This window comes from Triturus cristatus, chromosome 6 (assembly GCF_964204655.1).
Source record: "Triturus cristatus chromosome 6, aTriCri1.1, whole genome shotgun sequence".
Classification (NCBI taxonomy): Eukaryota; Metazoa; Chordata; class Amphibia; order Caudata; family Salamandridae; genus Triturus; species Triturus cristatus.
In genome coordinates, this window is record NC_140589.1 from 86,611,060 (window position 1) to 86,632,751 (window position 21,692).

At 45.4% G+C, this 21,692-nt stretch overlaps 1 non-coding gene across 1 annotated transcript; it reads right to left on the bottom strand.

Moving 5' to 3' along the window:
* Window positions 1–20,929: 20,929 nt before the first annotated feature.
* On the bottom strand, window positions 20,930–21,083 carry LOC146813805 (5.8S ribosomal RNA). The gene has a single exon (XR_014965434.1). It is a non-coding gene; the product is annotated as a 5.8S ribosomal RNA (ribosomal RNA).
* Between the last annotated feature and the right edge of the window lie 609 nt (window positions 21,084–21,692).

The following is a 21,692-nucleotide window of genomic DNA, read 5'->3' on the forward strand; positions in this document are numbered from 1 at the left end:
ATGACCAAAGAGGCCATAGTTAATGGATGGATCACACATAAGGAAGCTGAGTTCCTGTGCACTAAAGAACCAGTGACTCCATATTTTTATGTTTTACCAAAAATTCAAAAACCTCAGAGACCACCACATGGGAGATCTATCATATCAGGCACTGGATCCGCTATCTCAGTTCGTTGACGTTTTCTTACGCCCCATAGTCCGGATGATGCCAACATTTTTACAAGACACAAAAGATGTCCTCAGACTACTTCGAAGGATAGAATTCGATCCAGACACTGACTATCTAGTGTCTTTTGATGTGGAGTCACTTTATACGTGCATTCCTCAGGACCAGACTCTGGCCACGATTGAACACCTGTTGACTCTCCACCCACCGGACATTATTACACCAATTTCATTCATCATGAGATGTGCCACTATGGCCATGAAAAAGAATTTCTTTCTGTTCGAAACAAAACTCTATCTCCAGGTGTCTGGTACTTCCATGGGGTGTACCTTTGCTCCGAGTCTGGCCAATCTCCTTATTCACGTTTTTGAACAAGATGTCGTCCTATCATCTGATAATCCCTTCCAGGCTCACAGTCATCTCTGGAAGAGATATATTGACAACATTTTGGTGGTCTCTCCACACCTTTCATAATTGGTTAAACAGTCGTAATGATCACCTCAAGTTCACATGTGAATATAGCAAGGACAAACTTGCCTTCTTGGATATTTCTATCTATCCATCAAGGGGCCAGCTGGAGACCAAACTCTACACAAAACCCAAGGCCCTCAATACCCTGCTTCATTACGAAAGCTACCACCCTAAATCGCTTCATGAGAATCTTCCTTTCGGCCAATTTCTGAGGCTGCGGCGGAACTGTTTGAGTACTGACAAATACAAGGAACACTACCCCAGGGCCCTAGCGAAGAAATCGGCCAAACGTGCAAACAATAATAACAGAGATGCCTTACTGGACAATCCATCCAATAGACCAACACAAACGAGACTGGTGTGCGTTAACACCTTTAGCTCTCTCTCTAATATGGTGAAGTAATCTATCCTGCGAAATTGGAGTATTCTCAACAAAGGCCAATTTACATTACAGAAACCCTTATTTGCCTTCAAACGAAGCATTAACCTCAGAGACACTTTAGTTCACACAAGACCTTCACCAAGAGTCACACCGAAATGTAACACCCTCTGGCACTTACCATCCGTCCAGGGACATTATCCTTGCGGGTCCTGTTCAGTCTGTGCCCAGACACATGTTACCAAGACCATAGACATTGGGACCACCAGACCATGGGAGTTGAAGCAACATACTAATTGCAGCAGCGAGCGGGTCATCTACCTCATTACTTGCCCCTGTGGGCTTCGGTATGTGGGGATGACCACATGCTAAATACGCATACGTATTCAGGAACACAAGAACAGCCTTAGATGTGCCAAACAAAATATGCCACTGACCAAGCACTTTTTTGAGATGCACCATCAGGCAGATTCACTCACTTGGACAGTATTGGATAAACCCAATTTTGGACCTATGACACCGGACCTCACCCTGAAACTCTTACGAGTAGAGCAGCGATGGGTTTTTAGACTCAATACTTCCAAAGCGGAACTCAATGATTATATCCCATGGCTTGCCCTGACCTAGAATCTCCACTGGGTGGCCTCCCTGCCACCGCGTTTTTATAGTTAAAACACGCCTTGTGAGATTATCTAGTTGGTTCTCTCTTCCTCCGTCAGGCTAAGATTTCTGCCTCATTTAGGAGGGGACTCCCATTGGACATCACACTTCAGGGATTGTCTATGTCATTGCTACATAGTAGGCCCTCTCTTCCTCCGTTTGGCCAAGAATTCTGCCTCATCTAGGAGGGTAGTCCCATTTGCCATCTTACTTCAGGGATTGTCTACTACTTATATATGTTTGCACTGCTATGCGACGACGCAGTTCTAAATGGTCACTCAATAAATGTTTTGACCTCATCTCGATCCTCGCGTGATGTACCTATCATTGTTATTGCAGGTCCATGCAAGGTTTCTGTTAGTTTGGGCCCAACCATCAGTTTGTCATTATAAAGACCATGAGTCCTCTCCTAATTATTGGGTATTAACACGTACCGAATGATACTTTTGTAATTGGGTTTGCATTTGGAACCTTCGGACACTACATTTCCCATAATTCCCAGTATTACGGGCAGCCCACTCTATCCCGCTTATTCAGCAACTACATTTTCCGACGCAGAATGACTAATGACTACCACTCCCATGATCCTTTGCCCGGACCATGGGTAACGACACACTGTTAAAAATCGTGACTCCAGACCAGCTAAACATCCTGCCGGTCGGACATACGCCTTTGAAGACCACGCTCCGCTTTAGCGGTAACTTTATCACCTCTTGGTTTGCCTCTAGGTCTAAGGGGTACAGTTCCACTGTGAGGTCAGGTACCTGACTTTTCAGGTATGACTCCCCACAGCCTTCTGGTTTTCTCGTTGAGTCCCGCTTGGCATTTTTAACAGACTAAGCCCTCTCGCCCGAATGACACAGGTGATAGTCTGGTCCCTACCTCTGGAACTATGGTATATGAGGTTTCTCGCTTCCCTAAACACAGCAGTTTTAACCATGACTCCTAACTCGACCAGTGAGTGCCTAGCCATAGATTCTCGGCCTCCCTGGCATGATTAACCTACGCCATTTTCAACCTTGCCTTACTGACATACAGTTCTCTTGCTCCCTTCCCCCTCACCCCCCCCCCCCTTTTTCTGCTTTCTTTGATGACACCACCACCTCTCGCTCAGGTTGGTTGGTGTATGTACCTGTGGCTAGAAAGCCCTGGACAGCAGCGGTAACTCTCTTTACCTAAATAGGTAAGTGCCGCTCAACATCACTTATCTATTATAAGAGTGATATTGCCATGTATATTACAGTCTACTCAATGGCCAGTTTGTCTGAATGTGCCACTACTTAGCACATGCACTATTGTTTTCTCTTTTATTGTAGGCCCCATCGGTGAACCAACTGAACACAAGGAGCTCTGGTACAGAGTTGCACAGAAATAGAGAGATGGGCGTTTCAATAAAAGGGTTTATTGAACAGTCTTATTTCTCATCCAAGAGATATGAATTGCTATAATCGTAAAACAGACTGCGATGTACAATATGTACGAGGTTAGCAGTAAGATAAAATAAAACTGCAATCGCATGGTTTGTAGCTATGACATATATTAATCAAAATACATACATATATTACATAATCTAAAATGTGATACTCATCTGATGCTTCTAAATTGTTCTACCCCAGTGTACCTAACGTAATTGCAGTATGAGGTTGAAGTAGGTGCTGTTTCTAAAGTATAGCTAGCTATATTTTAGTTTAGCCCAGAGTTGCCAAAAGTTTCTTTAAGTTCTAGTCAGCTCCATACCTGAGAATGAGAGCGGTTGGAATCTCTTTTCTGGACTCGATAGTCTAACCCCCCGCAGGGGAAGTCAGAGAGCACTGGAGCTGGATTCTCTGCGAGGAGGATGGCAGCGTCAGGTCAGTGCATCAGGCTGGAACTCGATCTCCTTCCGAACTTGCCGTGGCGAACCGCGTAGTCTGGGTTGGATCAAATCCTCCCGGACCCGCAATTTGCCAGGGCAAGTACTGGTTTATTTATACCTTGAAGGTGTCTAGAAATGCCAGTATTGACGTAAAAGTCAGGCAGAGGAACGTCATGATTGAACCCCTAAGGCAGAGCTTTCCAAACTGTGTGTCCCGACACCGTACTGTGTCGCCTGCAAATGGTGGGTGTGTCGCGGGGTGACACCGGTATTAACGGGCACTTAGCACATAACTGCTGCTAATTAAGAGGCATTCCTTTGAAAGAGTTTCAGCAAACACCGCCGCAGCAGCGCTGACTCCTAGACACTCTGCTCTATGGGGGCCGGGCGGTTCACAACAAAGCCTCATTAACAAGTAAATGGTCTTTAAAAAACCTGTGAAGTACTCGGGTGCGGCTGTGTGTGTGCCCGGGAAGCTGGGGTGAGGTGCCAGAGGGTGACAGGCAGAGGGAGACAGACAGAGGGAGACAGAGGGAGGGAAACAGAGGGAGGGAAACAGAGGGAGGGAGACAGAGAGAGGGAGACAGAGAGAGAGAGGGAGAGCGGGAGGGAGACAGAGGGATGGAGACAGAGGGAGACAGAGAGGAAGACAGAGGGAGACAGACAGAGGGAGACAGACAGAAGGAGGAGGGCGACAGAGGGAGGCAGACAGACAGCGGGAGGGAGGGAGACAGATAGAGGGAGACAGAGGAAGGGAGGGAGACAGAGGGAGACAGACAGAGGGAGGGAGACAGAGAGAGAGGGAAACTGTGGGTGACAGAGAGAGAGGGAGACAGAGGGAGCGAGACAGAGGGAGACGGAGGGAGGGAGTCTGGGGTAGACAGAGGGAGGGAGAGGGAAACAGACAGAGGGAAACAGACATAGGGAGGGAGACAGAGGGAGGGAGACAGAGAGCGAGGGAGACAGAGAGAGACAGAGAGAGAGGGAAACAGAGAGAGAGGGAAACAGAGAGAGAGGGAGACAGACAGAGGGAGAAAGAGGGAGAGAGGGAGACAGAGGGAGGGAGACAGAGGGACAGAGACAGAGGGAGGGAGACAGAGGGCGACAGGCAGAGGGAGACAGACAGAGGGAGGGAGACAGACAGAGGGAAGAGGGCGACAGAGGGATGGAGACAGAGGGAGGGAGACAGACAGAGGGAGACAGACAGAGGGAGACAGATAGAGGGAGACAGATGGAGGGAGACAGACAAGAGGGAGACAGACAAGAGGGAGACAGACGGAGGGAGAGAGGGTGACAGAGAGAGACAGAGAGGGAGGGGGAGAGAGAGAGGGAGAGAGAGAGAGAGGGAGACAGACAGAGTGAGTGAGATAGAGGGAGACAGAGAGAGGGAGAGAGAGGGAGAGAGAGAGATAGAGAGAGGGAGGGAGTTAGACAGAGAGGGAGGGAGACAGAGGCAGACAGAGATAGAGACAGACAGACAGAGGCAGAGACAGGGACAGGGGCAGACAGATAGAGGCAGACAGAGACAGAGAGATGGAGAGGGAGACAGAGGGAGGGAGACAGGGACAGACAGGGACAGACAGACAGATAGAGGCATAGACAGGGACAGACAGATAGTGGCAGAGACTGAGACAGGCAGAGGCAGAGAGACAGAGAGGGAGACAGAGAGAGAGAGGGAGACAGAGGGAGAGAGAGGGAGACAGAGGGTGACAGAGGGAGGGAGACAGAGAGAGAGAGGGAGACAGAGAGAGAGGGAGATAGTGGGAGGGAGGCAGAGGGAGGGAGTCAGGGGGAGACAGAGCGAGGGAGAGAGACAGACAGAGGGAGGGAGAAAGGGAGGGAGACAGAGAGGGAGACAGAGAGCGAGGGAGACAGAGGGAGCGAGACAGAGGGAGACAGAGGGAGGGAGTCTGGGGTAGACAGGGAGGGAGAGGGAAGCAGACAGAGGGAAGCAGACAGAGGGAGGGAGACAGAGGGAGGGAGACAGAGAGAGAGGGAGACAGAGAGAGACAGAGAGAGAGGGAGACAGACAGAGGGAGACAGAGGGAGAGAGAGGGACAGAGACAGAGGGACGGAGACAGAGAGAGGGAGAAAGAGGGCGACAGGCAGAGGGAGACAGACAGGGGGAGGGAGACAGACAGAGGGAAGAGGGCGACAGAGGGATGGAGAAGAAGGGAGGGAGACAGCTAGAGGGAGACAGCTAGAGGGAGACAGATAGAGGGAGACAGATAGAGGGAGACAGATGGAGGGAGACAGACAAGAGGGAGACAGACAAGAGGGAGACAGACGGAGAGAGAGAGAGGGTGACAGAGAGGGAGGGAGAGAGAGAGAGGGAGAGAGAGAGAGAGAGGAAGACAGACAGAGTGAGTGAGATAGAGGGAGACAGAGGGAGACAGAGAGAGAGAGGGTGAGGGTGAGAGAGAGAGAGATAGAGAGAGGGAGGGAGGGAGACAGAGAGGGGGAGGGAGACAGAGACAGACAGAGATAGAGACAGACAGACAGAGGCAGAAACAGGGACAGGGGCAGACAGATAGAGGCAGAGACAGACAGAGACAGAGAGATGGAGAGGGAGACAGAGGGAGGGAGACAGGGACAGACAGGGACAGACCGAGCCAGACAGACAGATAGAGGCATAGACAGGGACAGACAGATAGTGGCAGAGACTGAGACAGGCAGAGACAGAGAGGCAGAGAGACAGAGAGGGAGACAGAGAGAGAGAGAGGGAGACAGAGGGAGAGAGAGAGAGAGGGAGACAGAGGGTGACAGAGGGAGGGAGACAGAGAGAGAGCGAGACAGAGCGGGAGACAGAGTGAGGGAGACAGAGGGAGAGAGACAGGGAGAGAGACAGAGGGAGACAGACAAAGGGAGACAGACAGATGGAGACAGAGGGAGAGCGAGAGGGAGACAGAGGGAGAGGGAGGGAGACAGAGGGAGGGAGACAGAGGAACGGAGACAGAGGGAGGGAGACAGAGGGAGGGAGACAGAGGGACAGAGAGAGAGAGACAGAGAGCGGGAGACAGAAGGCGACAGACAGAGGGAGACAGACAGAGGGAGGGCGACAGACAGAGGGAGGAGGGCGACAGACAGAGGGAGGAGGGCGACAGAGGGAGGGAGACATAGGGAGCGTGACAGATAGAGGGAGACTGAGGGAGGTAGACAGACAGAGGGAGATAGACAGAGGGAGAGAGAGGGAGGGAGAGAGAGGGAGGGAGAGAGAGGGAGGGAGACAGAGAGAGGGAGCAGAGAGAGAGAGAGAGAGGGATACAGACAGAGTGAGTGAGACAGAGGGAGACTGAGAGAGGGAGAGAGGGAGGGGGAGAGAGAGAGAGAGAGGGAGGGAGGGAGAGAAAAAGAGAGAGGGAGGCAGGGAGGGAGGGAGAGAGAGAGAGAGAGAGAGAGAGAGAGAGAGAGGGAGACAGACAAGAGGGAGACAGACAAGAGGGAGACAGACAAGAGGGAGACAGACGGAGAGAGAGAGAGGGTGACAGAGAGAGAAAGATGTGTGTATGCCGGGTCTGGTGGCTCTGTGGAAGAAGGCATCCGCGCTGCAGGGGCCTTTGTTCAACCTCATGGTCACAGTTTTTTTTGTTCTAGCCCCGCCCCCTCCCCCACTGACCCCGGCCCCACCGGTGCGGCCCTCGGCCACAAACCACACTGTAAATTTGGCCCCCGAGAGAAAGTTTGTGAGTACCCATGCTATAACGCAACACACTTGCATAGCTGTTGTGACGGGGTGTCCCTGCCATGATTAGGCAGCGCTCTGTGATAACGCGTCACGTTGCAGCTGGCTGTGATGAAGCGACACCCGTTTCTAGGAAAGCCGTCTCCCGTGTAAGGCTGGTTTGATGTCCAGATTCTCACTTAATTACGTTCCTGACGTGGAGATGACAGGAGTGTGCCAATACACCATCTGCGGCCTGCTGCGAGCTGAGGCTCAGGCCTGCACCAGTGATGGGGGCCGATGGCTGGCCAGCCGATGTCAGCGCCTGGGAGAGCGCGGTTTACCACAGAGGGAAGGGTTGAAGGTAGAACACTGATAGATAAAGAGTGGTCTTATCGCTGGCAGAAAAAGGTGAGCCTGAGCATTGGCAGGAAATGCTGGCCTTCAGCACCACTAGGGGAAGCTGACCTGAGTCAAAGAAAAATACCTATGCACTTTAAGAGAGGCTCCAGCATAGACTGAAGCATCCCTCCCTTTTGCAGCACGTGCCACAGTGTGGAACATTCTGGAAAGGTGCAGATTAAATGTTTACCCTGTTTAAGTCTATAAGTGCACGCATTTGCACACTGCCATGAACACTTCCTGTCTGACTTAATGGGGAAATGTTGAGTATTAAGGGGGCAACCCATAAATACTACCCGACCTGGGTCAATAGATACAGCACAAAAAGGAAATTGGTCTTGGTAGCAAACTTATTTGGTTAAGAGATTCATAGTAGCAAGATATACAACTTATTCATTATGGCATTAGTCCAATTTATTTGGTTTTAAAGAGGGATGCAATCCCTAATGCGATTAGATTCAAAGCATGTAACGAACAAAGGCAACACTGTTGCTCAATAACATTTTCAGTGCAATATATTACAGTGCTCAATGTGTAAAAGGAGAAGATGGGGAATGTAGAGTGATGGTGTGTAGGTAGGGAACAGGAAAAGGGTATTAGTGACATATATGCATCCACATTTCTTGGTATCAAATTTTCCAGCCTCAAAGCAGTCAAAAGTTCCAAACGTAACACATAACTCTTATGGACATGTAATTCTTCGTAAACAGTGTCGCCGGAGTGTGTGTTGTGTGGGTATTGTCGACGTTTCGACCCCCTAAGACAGGACTGAGTGGTGTCCTTGCGGTGGGGTCTTCATCAGGACTGGAGGGAGCACCTATTGGGTACAACGACGGCAGTCTCCGCCGTGTGGGTGGAAGGTATGGGCCTGAGGAAGCTCTCATGGAAAACGTGAAGGAGTGCAACTTGCAGTAGTTTCAGCTTGCAAGATGTGGGAGATAAATCCAATGATTCTTGATTGAGCAGTAGGATGCTCTCGAGGCGCAAAGCAGACATCCAAGTACATACGAAATCCGTGGACCATGACTCTTACTTTAAGAATTTATCTTTAACATAACTACAATTGGTTGCTGTACATAATTTAATGAAAGCCTTAGTCGCAAGGGAATTAGAATATCATTCTCAGAGTCATCAGGGATAAGCCGCTCATTTAATCTTGCAAAGAATAGAAAAAATGAAAAGATGTCCCAACCACCCAGGTCAAAACTCCTTGGCTTGCAATTTTCAATCAGGACAATCTGATTAGTGATCACTAAAAGTAGCAGAGGGTGAATATTAGAGGTAATATGGGACTCAACATCCAACCCTCAATTTTGTTTGCTGCAACTGTCAAGTAATAGTGAATGTACATATTCTAACAGAGTATGCAACTTGTGAGTTGCTGGAATTTCCTCTCTTGCAGTACGATTCTTACTACCTGTTTGTATGTGCTTGGCACATATTCGTTGAGGTTGCACAACTTCAAAAGACCAAGCACCAGGAAAAAGCCCCCAGCAATAGTACATTTTGTTTTATTAATGGTGGAAGAGTGGTACGTCCACTTAGTCATAAAAAAAGGTCTTGGTCTTCAAAGATTGGTCTTGGTTTTATGTTATTTTTTCCGCAGGATTTCCACTAACCCACCAATAGACTTGGTTAACTGTTTATGAAAGCCACTCAAAATGGGACAGCCTGACTCCTGAACTTTCTGCTACAGGCTAAGAAATCAAGCAGTTTCGTCACTGTGGAGCTGGGAGCAGTACTCAACGTGTGTCGTGTTCGCCAATTGTGAAACTCAGGACTTTGTCGGCGATACAGACACCGAGGCACTTCAATCATTTCAAGTTTCTAAAAGCAGCAATGTCAGATAGACGGATGTGGCCATTTGCAGGTTATCACATCACAAACTCAGCCTAGTCCACTTACCTCCAGGAATCAATATGGCAGATAAACTCAGAAGACAAGTTCTTTAGAGGTGGGACCCAGCATGTATGCTTGCACTACAATTTCAAATGGAAGAACCTTTTATTTTTTGAAGACCCCTAATTATTGTATAATTCTGAATCTAGGAATAAATACATCTAAAACCATGCCAACTGTTGGACCATCCTAAAACTATAAAAATCACTGGCTCCAGATGAAGAAGTTACTTACCAGCAGTAAGGCTCTTTCTGGTGGCTAATCTATCTAACTGCAGATTCATCAACCTTGGGGTGGTTGGTCTGATAAATACAAAAAGGATGAAAGTGGCAACAAGTAACCTTCAACTGGGCCCAAGGCAAGACAGCACAAAAATCAGAACATTTGACAACTTTGCTAGTAATGGGTCTGTGTGGCGGGAATTACACCAGTCCACAAAATGTTCCCGGTGTCATAATGCAGCACACATGGTAGCAACATTATTCCACTATTTTCTCATTTTAACACATTAATGTTGCCGGCAAACGTGTGCCCTCGTTAGTGCCAATTTAACACGTGCAGACAGCAATTTCCAAACAGAATGCGACCAATTAACTTTTGAAAAGGGTGTCTTACTGTGTGGCCAAATGTGTGGCCTTTTTTGTAACTTCCGACGTTGGTGCGCTTGTAGAAGGAAAAACACTTAACATCTTGGGTTTATTGAGTACTTTCCTTCTCCTGTAAGTGCATTACTAGCGTATGTTCATGTTCTGAATGTTGCCATCCGTTTTATTGCTTTCGCCCATATCATTTTTCAGAATGCATTTTATGTTATTTGCCTGCTTGGGTGATGTCAATCCTTTGGTCTTAAGCTGTGTAGCAAAGAAGCATTTTGCCTCTTGGATTTGGATGAGGATGTCAGGGGTAGAGCTTGTGAGGCTGTCTTGTAATAACCCAGTGTTTGGTATCTATGTTTTCTGGAGTATTCTTATGTGACGGCTTCGGTTGACAGCCAGGTCACTAGGGTGAGTTTGTTTTGTTTGCGAGCATCGCCAGGGGATGGAATTCAGTTTTTTTGATTTCAGATGTAATATTTCATTGTGAGCCATTAATAGTTTAACTTTGTTCCTCCCATTTTAAAATAAGAAAACTTGTACAGACCTTTATTAAGGAGATGATAGTAGATTGTTTGTACATTTCTCTTTTTCTCATGCAATGAACCATTCAATGTATCTTCTATTGTAGACCCTTGCTGGTATTGTGTGGGGGCCCTGCATGCTGGAAGGAACTATTATAACTATAATAAGACTTTTTATTGGAAAGAAGCGCTATGACTTATGAAGAATGCGGTATTCAACTGTACATAATGCTGTTTAGTCGTGTTACTCTGTCACTCACTGGACATTGTTACAGGTTTCCCACAAGAGAATGGTCCATGGTTAATCAGGAAAATTCATAGCACTTTATCCTGCTTCACTGATAAATCTCACTAGGAAATGGGGTGAAGTCAGGTTTTCAGGACATTCTTGGTGCAGTGTCTTTCTGTGACTGAAAACATCAGTCAGAATTACAGCAAGATTGACTCACCCTTCCATACTTCCAAAACATTGGTAACTATATTGCCTGTATATTACAGCACTTAGAAACGCAGAGCGGTTCCATCGGAGTTCAATGCGCAGAGACCAGCTGATAAGTTGCATGATTGTTTTACCACTCACAATTTCCCCTTCCTGAACGGATTTTTGTATAACTCATATTCATCAGGGCAGCAGGCGGACTTTGTGCACGGTTGGAAGGGTTGGCAGTGCGTGCACCCGCCCTTTTTGTTCCCTAAATCCCTGGGGCATGTGTCAATGTGTGCAAGATTATATTCTTGCTTCAGGCACAAACCTAACCTTACACCTAGATTTGCCAGTCACTGTCTTTGTTAGAACAGATTCACAATTGCTTTATTAACCTTGCTGCGTTGTCAAATTTACTTGAAAATGCACCATTTGCCCACTTTTTTTTCAAAATTTTCTCCGGGGCGAGAACGCCATCGAACCCCCCTTGGGCGGTTCGGTCTCGCTCGCTACGCTCGCTCGGCAGCAAGCGGACTTTGTGCATGGTTGAAAGGGTTGGCAGTGCGTAAACCAGCCCTTTTTGTGCCGTAAATCATTGGGACATGTGTCAATGTGTCCATGATTATATTCTTGCTTCAGGCACAAACCTAACCTTACACCCAGTTTTGCCAGTCACTGTCTTTGTTAGAACAGATTCACAATTGCTTTAGTAACCTTCCTGCTTTCTCAAACTTGCTTGAAAATGCACCATTTGCCCACAAAAATCAGAACATTTGACAACTTTGCTAGTAATGGGTCTGTGTGGCGGGAATTACACCAGTCCACAAAATGTTCCCGGTGTCATAATGCAGCACACATGGTAGCAACATTATTCCACTATTTTCTCATTTTAACACATTAATGTTGCCGGCAAACGTGTGCCCTCGTTAGTGCCAATTTAACACGTGCAGACAGCAATTTCCAAACAGAATGCGACCAATTAACTTTTGAAAAGGGTGTCTTACTGTGTGGCCAAATGTGTGGCCTTTTTAGTAACTTCCGACGTTGGTGCGCTTGTAGAAGGAAAAACACTTAACATCTTGGGTTTATTGAGTACTTTCCTTCTCCTGTAAGTGCATTACTAGCGTATGTTCATGTTCTGAATGTTGCCATCCGTTTTATTGCTTTCGCCCATATCATTTTTCAGAATGCATTTTATGTTATTTGCCTGCTTGGGTGATGTCAATCCTTTGGTCTTAAGCTGTGTAGCAAAGAAGCATTTTGCCTCTTGGATTTGGATGAGGATGTCAGGGGTAGAGCTTGTGAGGCTGTCTTGTAATAACCCAGTGTTTGGTATCTATGTTTTCTGGAGTATTCTTATGTGACGGCTTCGGTTGACATCCAGGTCACTAGGGTGAGTTTGTTTTGTTTGCGAGCATCGCCAGGGGATGGAATTCAGTTTTTTTTTATTTCAGATGTAATATTTCATTGTGAGCCATTAATAGTTTAACTTTGTTCCTCCCATTTTAAAATAAGAAAACTTGTACAGACCTTTATTAAGGAGATGATAGTAGATTGTTTGTACATTTCTCTTTTTCTCATGCAATGAACCATTCAATGTATCTTCTATTGTAGACCCTTGCTGGTATTGTGTGGGGGCCCTGCATGCTGGAAGGAACTATTATAACTATAATAAGACTTTTTATTGGAAAGAAGCGCTATGACTTATGAAGAATGCGGTATTCAACTGTACATAATGCTGTTTAGTCGTGTTACTCTGTCACTCACTGGACATTGTTACAGGTTTCCCACAAGAGAATGGTCCATGGTTAATCAGGAAAATTCATAGCACTTTATCCTGCTTCACTGATAAATCTCACTAGGAAATGGGGTGAAGTCAGGTTTTCAGGACATTCTTGGTGCAGTGTCTTTCTGTGACTGAAAACATCAGTCAGAATTACAGCAAGATTGACTCACCCTTCCATACTTCCAAAACATTGGTAACTATATTGCCTGTATATTACAGCACTTAGAAACGCAGAGCGGTTCCATCGGAGTTCAATGCGCAGAGACCAGCTGATAAGTTGCATGATTGTTTTACCACTCACAATTTCCCCTTCCTGAACGGATTTTTGTATAACTCATATTCATCAGGGCAGCAGGCGGACTTTGTGCACGGTTGGAAGGGTTGGCAGTGCGTGCACCCGCCCTTTTTGTTCCCTAAATCCCTGGGGCATGTGTCAATGTGTGCAAGATTATATTCTTGCTTCAGGCACAAACCTAACCTTACACCTAGATTTGCCAGTCACTGTCTTTGTTAGAACAGATTCACAATTGCTTTATTAACCTTGCTGCGTTGTCAAATTTACTTGAAAATGCACCATTTGCCCACTTTTTTTTCAAAATTTTCTCCGGGGCGAGAACGCCATCGAACCCCCCTTGGGCGGTTCGGTCTCGCTCGCTACGCTCGCTCGGCAGCAAGCGGACTTTGTGCATGGTTGAAAGGGTTGGCAGTGCGTAAACCAGCCCTTTTTGTGCCGTAAATCATTGGGACATGTGTCAATGTGTCCATGATTATATTCTTGCTTCAGGCACAAACCTAACCTTACACCCAGTTTTGCCAGTCACTGTCTTTGTTAGAACAGATTCACAATTGCTTTAGTAACCTTCCTGCTTTCTCAAACTTGCTTGAAAATGCACCATTTGCCCACTTTTATTTTAAAATTTTCTTCTGGGGGGAGAACGCCCCCAAAACCCCCTTAGGTGGATCGGGTCACTCGCTACACTGCCTTACTGTGTCCCAAAATGATGCATGACACTTTGACAGGTCACTGAAGGCCTAAACATGTTGATCTGATTTTGTTAAGGCAGCTGTCTCTAATGTCGACAGTCTCATTACTCAGAAAATGAGGAATATCATTAGTAAAAGATGGGAGTTGTTGCAACAGGAACCAAACTTTCATAATATTTTTGTAGAGAGACCACTTTTTGCCTATACAAGAACAAAGAACATTAAAGAACTATTAAGTAAAGGAAAAACCACACAAAAGAGTGAAACAGCAGGCATGCGTAGATGCACAAACTGTGTACATTTTAACAACATTATACAAGGAAATATCATCTCCCATCCACACACGGTGAAAAAGTGAAACTTCAATATCAAGGTGACTGTAACACGAATAATGTTATTTACGCAGTGAACTGCCCTTGCGGACTGTTATACATAGGCAAAATGGAGAGAAAAATTAAGACTCGAATTTCAGAACATAAGAGTAGAATACACAACAAAATCATAACCTCTTCTTTAGCAACACATTGGTCTGAGAAACACCACACAATAGCACAACTTAGATTCCAAATCATAGAGACAGTTACAGATGCCCAGGTTTAGATATCAATAAAAGTTCACTGCAGAGGGAGACCTTTTGGATAAAACGTTTGGGAACAATGAGCCCAGGGGGTCTTAATGATCTTATTGAAATGAGCTGTTTTCTATAAAATAAAAATTGTTAACATGTATTTCAGTAATTGCATTGACTTGAGTCATGTTTTCATTAATTCATTGTAATTATGGGCACAGTAAGTTGATTATGCTTACGCATTTAAACATATAGTTCATGCGAAGTTGTTGAAACTTAAAACATAGGATATTCACTTTATTATGTTTGCACACTTCTTTAACTTCTTTTTCTTTCCTCTTTTTTTGCATCACGCTTCACACAATTTGAGTTTCAAATATGGGTTATGATTGGTTTAGCAGGAATCTGCAGTACGTGGTTTTATAATATGGTGTTTAAACGGGAGTATCTCACTGAGTATGCGCACATTTGGATTTTTTTTGGGTAGACAAACTTAGGAGCCTTGAGTTAAGGGGTTATGCCCGTGAATTGTGAGGAGCTAAGCGGTTGTGTAAATGTAGTTTTGTTTTGCTGGATAAAGTTGTGCGATCTTCAGTCGAACGTAACCTGCTGCGCGAAGATAAATGCGTGTTCTCGTTTCTACGGTAACCACGTCGATACGTCATCAGGCCGTGATATTGCTGAGAGCAACGAGGAAGAAGCTAATGGCGATACAGAGGGTGTAGGACGCGGAAGTTGGATTAATCCTTTCACATGGTACGAAGGTTTGGCCAACAGGAGTTTGTACTGTTTGGTCATAGTTCAGTAGGCACGGGTTGATTATGGGCTCGTCGTTTTATTATTGTTTTGTTTTATTTTGCAGGCGGGATATCGTTTCTAGTTTCACTTGCGTGTAAGTAAGGTTACGCTCATTTGAGTTGTGGGCACTACTTTCTTTTGGGTTTGTGCACGTTTTCTCATGTAGGCTGTTTTATTCAACAGAGCGACCGATTACCATTGTTTACTCCTGGGCAGTATAACCCGAGGGTGATGTTCGAATTGAAGTAGAGTAAGTTTCTAAAAGGTTGACTGCGTATGTTTGGCACTGGTGCTGGTTTCTATATTCCTCTTTATGTTAACTTTCACTGAAACTCTGACAACTATTTAGCATAATCCTACTTTCTGGCTCATAAGGACTTTCATTTTGTAAATATGCACATTATACATTCAACCCCACACTAGTTCGGTGGGTTGTGGTACTGATAGATCAGCTATGGTGTATATGACTGACAGATATTTATTTGTTTTATTGTTCACAGTGTTGTCCCTGAAAAGGGACAATGAAAAGTCCCGAAATGCATTGGGCTTCAGACATCTACATTGTATAATGTATAAAACATGCAGTTGAAAGAACTGTTTATGTTCATTGAAATGTTATTTTGATTTCATGTATGTAACAAGGATATTGCTGCTTTTTTTTTAACTCTAAAGAAACTTGTGAGTAATACAAGTCTACGAGAAAAAAAGATTAAAACTCCGAGTAAAAAATGTTGATTGCGTAAAAGACGATTTTTAAAAACAATTGTATATCATATATAGTAGTGCATGCCTGAGTCCAGCAGGCAGGTTAGCAGGCTGGCTCCCCCTTGAGTTATGTTCAGGTGTGATTAGGTACACACCATCAGACACAGCACACTGATCGAAATCTTTTTGAATAAAATAAGGATATTATTTGTGAGAATAGAAGTGCATAGACAACCCGTCATTTTTTAGTATTCATTTACCTTGTCTTGGGTCTATAGCACCCGGAGTATTAAAAATGTAATCTGAATCAATTGCAACGATAACTGACAACAGAGCAACCACGAAAGTTTACACGACAGAACAAGCTTCTGAAATCTATGGTTTAATACAAGAAGTTAGTTCATTGAATGCGCACCGCGGATCTATCAGCTACCAACTAAGACAATTAGAATTCAGTGCCAGACGTGAACTTAATCAGAGACTCCACGCATCAACACTTATTCAATATCATAAAGTTAAAAGGATTCCGCGGGGATTAAGGCTAGCTATAAAGCCAATGCTATATCATTTACAACACAACCCGCAGCTCATGAAAAAGTGGTACCAGATCCTTAATAAATGTTCTTTGGATTTAATCTTACTTATAGTAGAAGAACTGGCAAAAACGATTGAAGAACTCAACATAGAAATATCAAGTATACGCATGGATCTGTCTAATAGGTTGCCAGAGGACGAATGGAAGAACTTTTTGGAAGACCTGAACATCAAACTAGAGGCATATGGTAAAGACCTTCAAGAGACAAAATTACGTAAATTTAAACGTGATACAATAGATTATAAGTTAAACGAAGCATACACCTGGGCAGAGGTGTATGCCCAACGACGTTTCACAAGAAGACCAAATACATCATCAGAGGAAAGCATAGCCACAGACAAAGACATGGATTTAGCTAGAGTGCCGCTAAAACTTCCACAATCCACTATCACTGAGAAAACATCAGAAAAACCTGGATCTTCAGGACAACAAGTGTCTCTTTTGTCCCCAGCATCGGATTTAGAACACCCACCAGATGCCAGTTTACAGAAAGAAAACAAAAAACGAGGAGAGGAAAAAGACAAGGACAAAGGCAAGAAAGGCTTGAGGAGTCAAACCAGACCCTCATAATCAACATATCTTCATATACTTTAACGAAAAATGAAATCAACATTTTGAATAAAGGAATTATTTTGTGCCTACATACTTAGGCTCTTCTTTTGAGAATGAAATCTCTTTTTATAAATTTATGAGGACATTGCGGATTAGAAATGTATTTGAAAATATTGTTCCTTCACAAGAACCTCAGAGGCCAGAAAGAGAATTGTTTAAACCTAAAAGTACTTTTGAGGCTCCAATATCACACAAAACGTTGGATCTTTATGAACCTTTAGTTCAGAAAAATTTAGGAAAATTGAATTTTAAAAAGAAACAAAACAAGCCTTGTAAACTGAGTCGTAATGACAAAAGTATTTCGTCTCAATTGGCCAAAAGAACAGAGCTCACATTCCAAAAAGCTGACAAGAGAGGCGCCCTTGTGTTAATGGACACAGAATTTTATGAAAGGAAAGTGAATTTGCATGCGAATAACACTAACACATACATGCCATTAGATCAAGATTCAATGGTGGAAATATCGAAGCTTTTTCAAAAACTGGTGTATAAAGCATTAAGCATGGAATGGTTCAATGAAAATACGAGCAAATACTTGTTTACCAAATTTCCACGCAGACCAAAACTTTACATGTTGCCGAAAGTTCACAAGAACTTGGAGGACCCACCTTTCCGACCTATAGTGTCGGGGTGTGGATCCCTCTTTGAACCAGCTGGTAAACTCATTGATCATTTTTTGTAACCTTTAATCCAATCTTGGCACACATACATACAAGATACAGCAGATTTTATTCAGAAATTTGATAGATTAACTCTGACATCAGATAAGGAATATATACTTTGCACAATTGATGTTGTATCTTTGTATACATCTATAGCCCACTCTGAAGGGCTTGAAGCTCTGGAATGGTTACTGTTACGTTCACCAGAAATTGAAATCTTTTTGCTTGAATTGACTCACTTCTGTCTTCATCATAGCTACTTTGAATGGCTAAAAAGATTCTTTGTTCAACTGAACGGTACATCAATGGGATTTGCAGGAGCACCGGCGTACGTTAATACGTTCATGGCAAAATTTGAGGAGGAACACATTTTTCAAAATACAGATTGGACATTTTGTAGATACATCGATGACATCTTTATCATATGGTCTGGCACTGAAGCCAAACTCATTCAAAATATCAATATTCTTAATACGAGGAACCCCAGAAATCAAGTTACTCATTTGTTAAGCAGAATAAAAATGTCATTTTTGGATGTCTGGGTAGAAATAAACAATCAACGACTGTCTGCTAATTTATTTAAAAAAACAACAGATAAAAATAGCCTACTACACTTTCAAAGTTTTCATCCAGCAAGTGTTCTTAAAAAAATAACTTATTCTCAGTTCCTGAGAATTAAATGTTTGGTAACATGTGATGAGAATTGTCAGGAGAACATTTTGGAATTTAAGAGAAAATATGTGAAACGTGGGTATCCCACAAAATTACTGGATGAATTAGCTTCTCGTGCATTACAACATGATAGACACAACCTTTTAAATAAAAAACACAAACCAGAAAGTCAACGGAGCGCATTTGTGTCTACATTTTCATTAAACTCCCAGAAAATGAGGAATATCATTAGTAAAAGATGGGAGTTGTTGCAACAGGAACCAGACTTTCATAATATTTTCGCAGAGAGACCACTTTTTGCCTATACAAGAACAAAAACATTAAAGAACTATTAACCCCTTGAGTGCCCCGCCCTTTCCCCGCCCTGTGCCGGCCCTTTCATTAGCGGGCGGGGTTCATGACGAGATAGTCTCGTCATGGGCACAGCGCAACCGCGGCCCATGACGAGACCATCTCGTCATGGGCACTCAAGAGGTTAAGTAAAGGAAAAACCACACAAAAGAGTGAAACAGCAGTCATGCGTAGATGCGCAAACTGTGTACATTGTAACAACGTTATACAAGGAAATATCATCTCCCATCCACACACGGTGAAAAAGTGAAACTTCAATATCAAGGTGACTGTGACACGAATAATGTTATTTACGCAGTGAAGTGCCCCTGCGCACTGTTATACATAGGCAAAACGGAGAGAAAAATCAAGACTCGAATTTCAGAAGATAAGAGTAGAATACGCAACAAAATCATAACTTCTTCTTTAGCAACACATTGGTCTGAGAAACACTACACAATAGCACAACTTAAATTCCAAATCATAGAGACAGTTACAGATGTCCCAGGTTTAGATATCAATAAAAGATTACTGCAGAGGGAGACCTTTTGGATAAATCGTTTGGGAACAATGAGCCCAGGGGGTCTTAATGATCTTATTAAAATGAGCTGTTTTCTATAAAAAAAACAATTGTTAACATGTATTTTAGTTATTGCATTGACTTGAGTCCTGTTTTCATTAATTCATTGCAATTATGGGCACAGTAAGTTGATTATGCTTACGCATTTAAACATATAGTTCATGCGAAGTTATTGAAACTTAAAACAGAGGATATTCACTTTATTATATTTGCACACTTCTTTAACTTCTTTTTTCGTTCCTCTTTTTTTGCATCACGCTTCACACAATTTGAGTTTCAAATATAGGTTAATGATTGGTTTAGCAGGCATCTGCAGTACGTGGTTTTATAATATGGTGTTTAAACAGGGATATCTCACTGAGTATGCGCACATTTGGATTTTTTTTTGGTAGATCAACGTAGGAGCCTTGAGTTAAGGGGTTATGCTCGTGAATGTGAGGAGCTAAGCGGTTGTGGAAATGTCGTTTTGTTTTGCTGGATAAAGTTGTGTGATCTTCATTCGAACGTAACCTGGTGCGTGAAGATAAATGCGTGTTCTCGTTTCTACGGTAACCACGTCGATACGTCATCAGACCGTGATATTGCTGAGAGCAACAAGGAAGAAGCTAATGGAGATACAGAGGGTGTAGGACGTGGAAGTTGGATTAATCCTTTCACATGGTACGAAGGTTTGGCCAACGGGAGTTTGTACTGTTTGGTCATAGTTGAGTAGGCACGGGCTGATTATGGGCTCGTCGTTTTATTATTGTTTTGTTTTATTTTGCAGGCGGGATATTGTTTCTAGTTTCACTTGCGTGTAAGTAAGGTTACGCTCATTTGAGTTGTTGGCACTACTTTCTTTTGGGTTTGTGCACGTTTTCTTATGTAGGCAGTTTTATTCAACAGAGCGACCGATTACCATTGTTTACTCCTGGGCAGTATAACCTGAAGGTGATGTTCGAATTGAAGTAGAGTAAGTTTCTTGCGGGGTGAACCTTGGTCAGAAGGACTTGGGCCCCCTGAGCGACGCCGGGGAGTCGGTCTTCTGTACGCCACATTTTCCGTGCCCGCCGCCGGGCGGGGATTCGGCGCTGGGATCTTCCCTCTTTACTCGCCGTTACTGGGGGAATCCTGGTTAGTTTCTTTTCCTCCGCTTAGTAATATGCTTAAATTCAGCGGGTCGCCACGTCTGATATGAGGTCGTACTCAGAAGAATAACGCCAGAACGTGAAGGGGGTTGCTGGGGAAGGCCAGGCCCATGCCGAAGCGGGGGCCTGGCGTCCCGGCAGCGCACGCCCTCTTTCCCTGGATCGCATCTGGAGAGGTTTCGCCCTCGCCGGGAGCCAACCACGGAGGTGGGCGCCCGAGGCACGTGCGTGCGGGCAGCTGGTGGGATACCACAGACAGCCAGCCGCCCCGGGACAGGCCCGGGGTGGACCAGTTGCCAGACCTCTTCTCGGGCCAGGCACGCCGGCGGCGTACCTCTGCGGCAGGACCCAGCCAGGGACCCTGCCACGGGAGATCGGGGGGTTTGAACTTGTGGGGGGACAAAGGGGAAGCGGAGCTAACCCTGCGACGGCCCCAGCCGCTTCCCGGGGAAGCCCCGGGGCGATCGACGATCGAGCGACCCTCAGACAGGCGTAGCCCCGGGAGGAACCCGGGGCCACAAGGTGCGTTCTAAGTGTCGATGCTCAATGTGTCCTGCAATTCACACTAATTCTCGCAGCTAGCTGCGTTCTTCATTTATGCGCGAGCCGAGTGATCCACCGCCGAGAGTCACAGGCAACTTTTCAAAAACGTTCGCCCACCTGTGGGTGCAGGAGAGGCGGGAGGAAGGCGACGCCGTCCGTCGGCGTGGCAAGACGGCCCGGGCGCCCCGTTCAAGACTTCCCCTCTGGGAGTCAGACTGCACCGTTGTGAGAAAAAAACATTGCCAGGCGCTCGGCCCAGGAGTCCCCCCCCACCCACACGCAGCCGAGGAAGGGGGCTCCCGGTGCGTCAGGAGCAGACAGCCACACAGCCGCCGGTCTCTCCCGGGAGGGACCGCACGAGTCTTCAAACCCCTCGGCCCGACCGCACGGTACCGGGTCAAACCGGGTACCTGACATCGAGGGAGGATCGCCCCACCTGCACCTCAGCCGTCCGTCGCCGGGCGGCCCCGAGCCGTGTACCATGCTGGCTTTTACAGCCCACCCCACCCCACCCTTGCCCGTGCCAGAGGTGCCGAAGGGAAGAGCCAGGCAGCTCCCCATCCTGCACGCCTACCACCGAGAGGAACCGGGGTCCCCTCACAGGCCCTCGTCCCCTTCTCTTCCAGGCTGCCCTGCCAAACGAGACGGGCCCAACCTCAGTCGCCCGGATCTCGGTCGGGCCGGGATGTTGGGCGC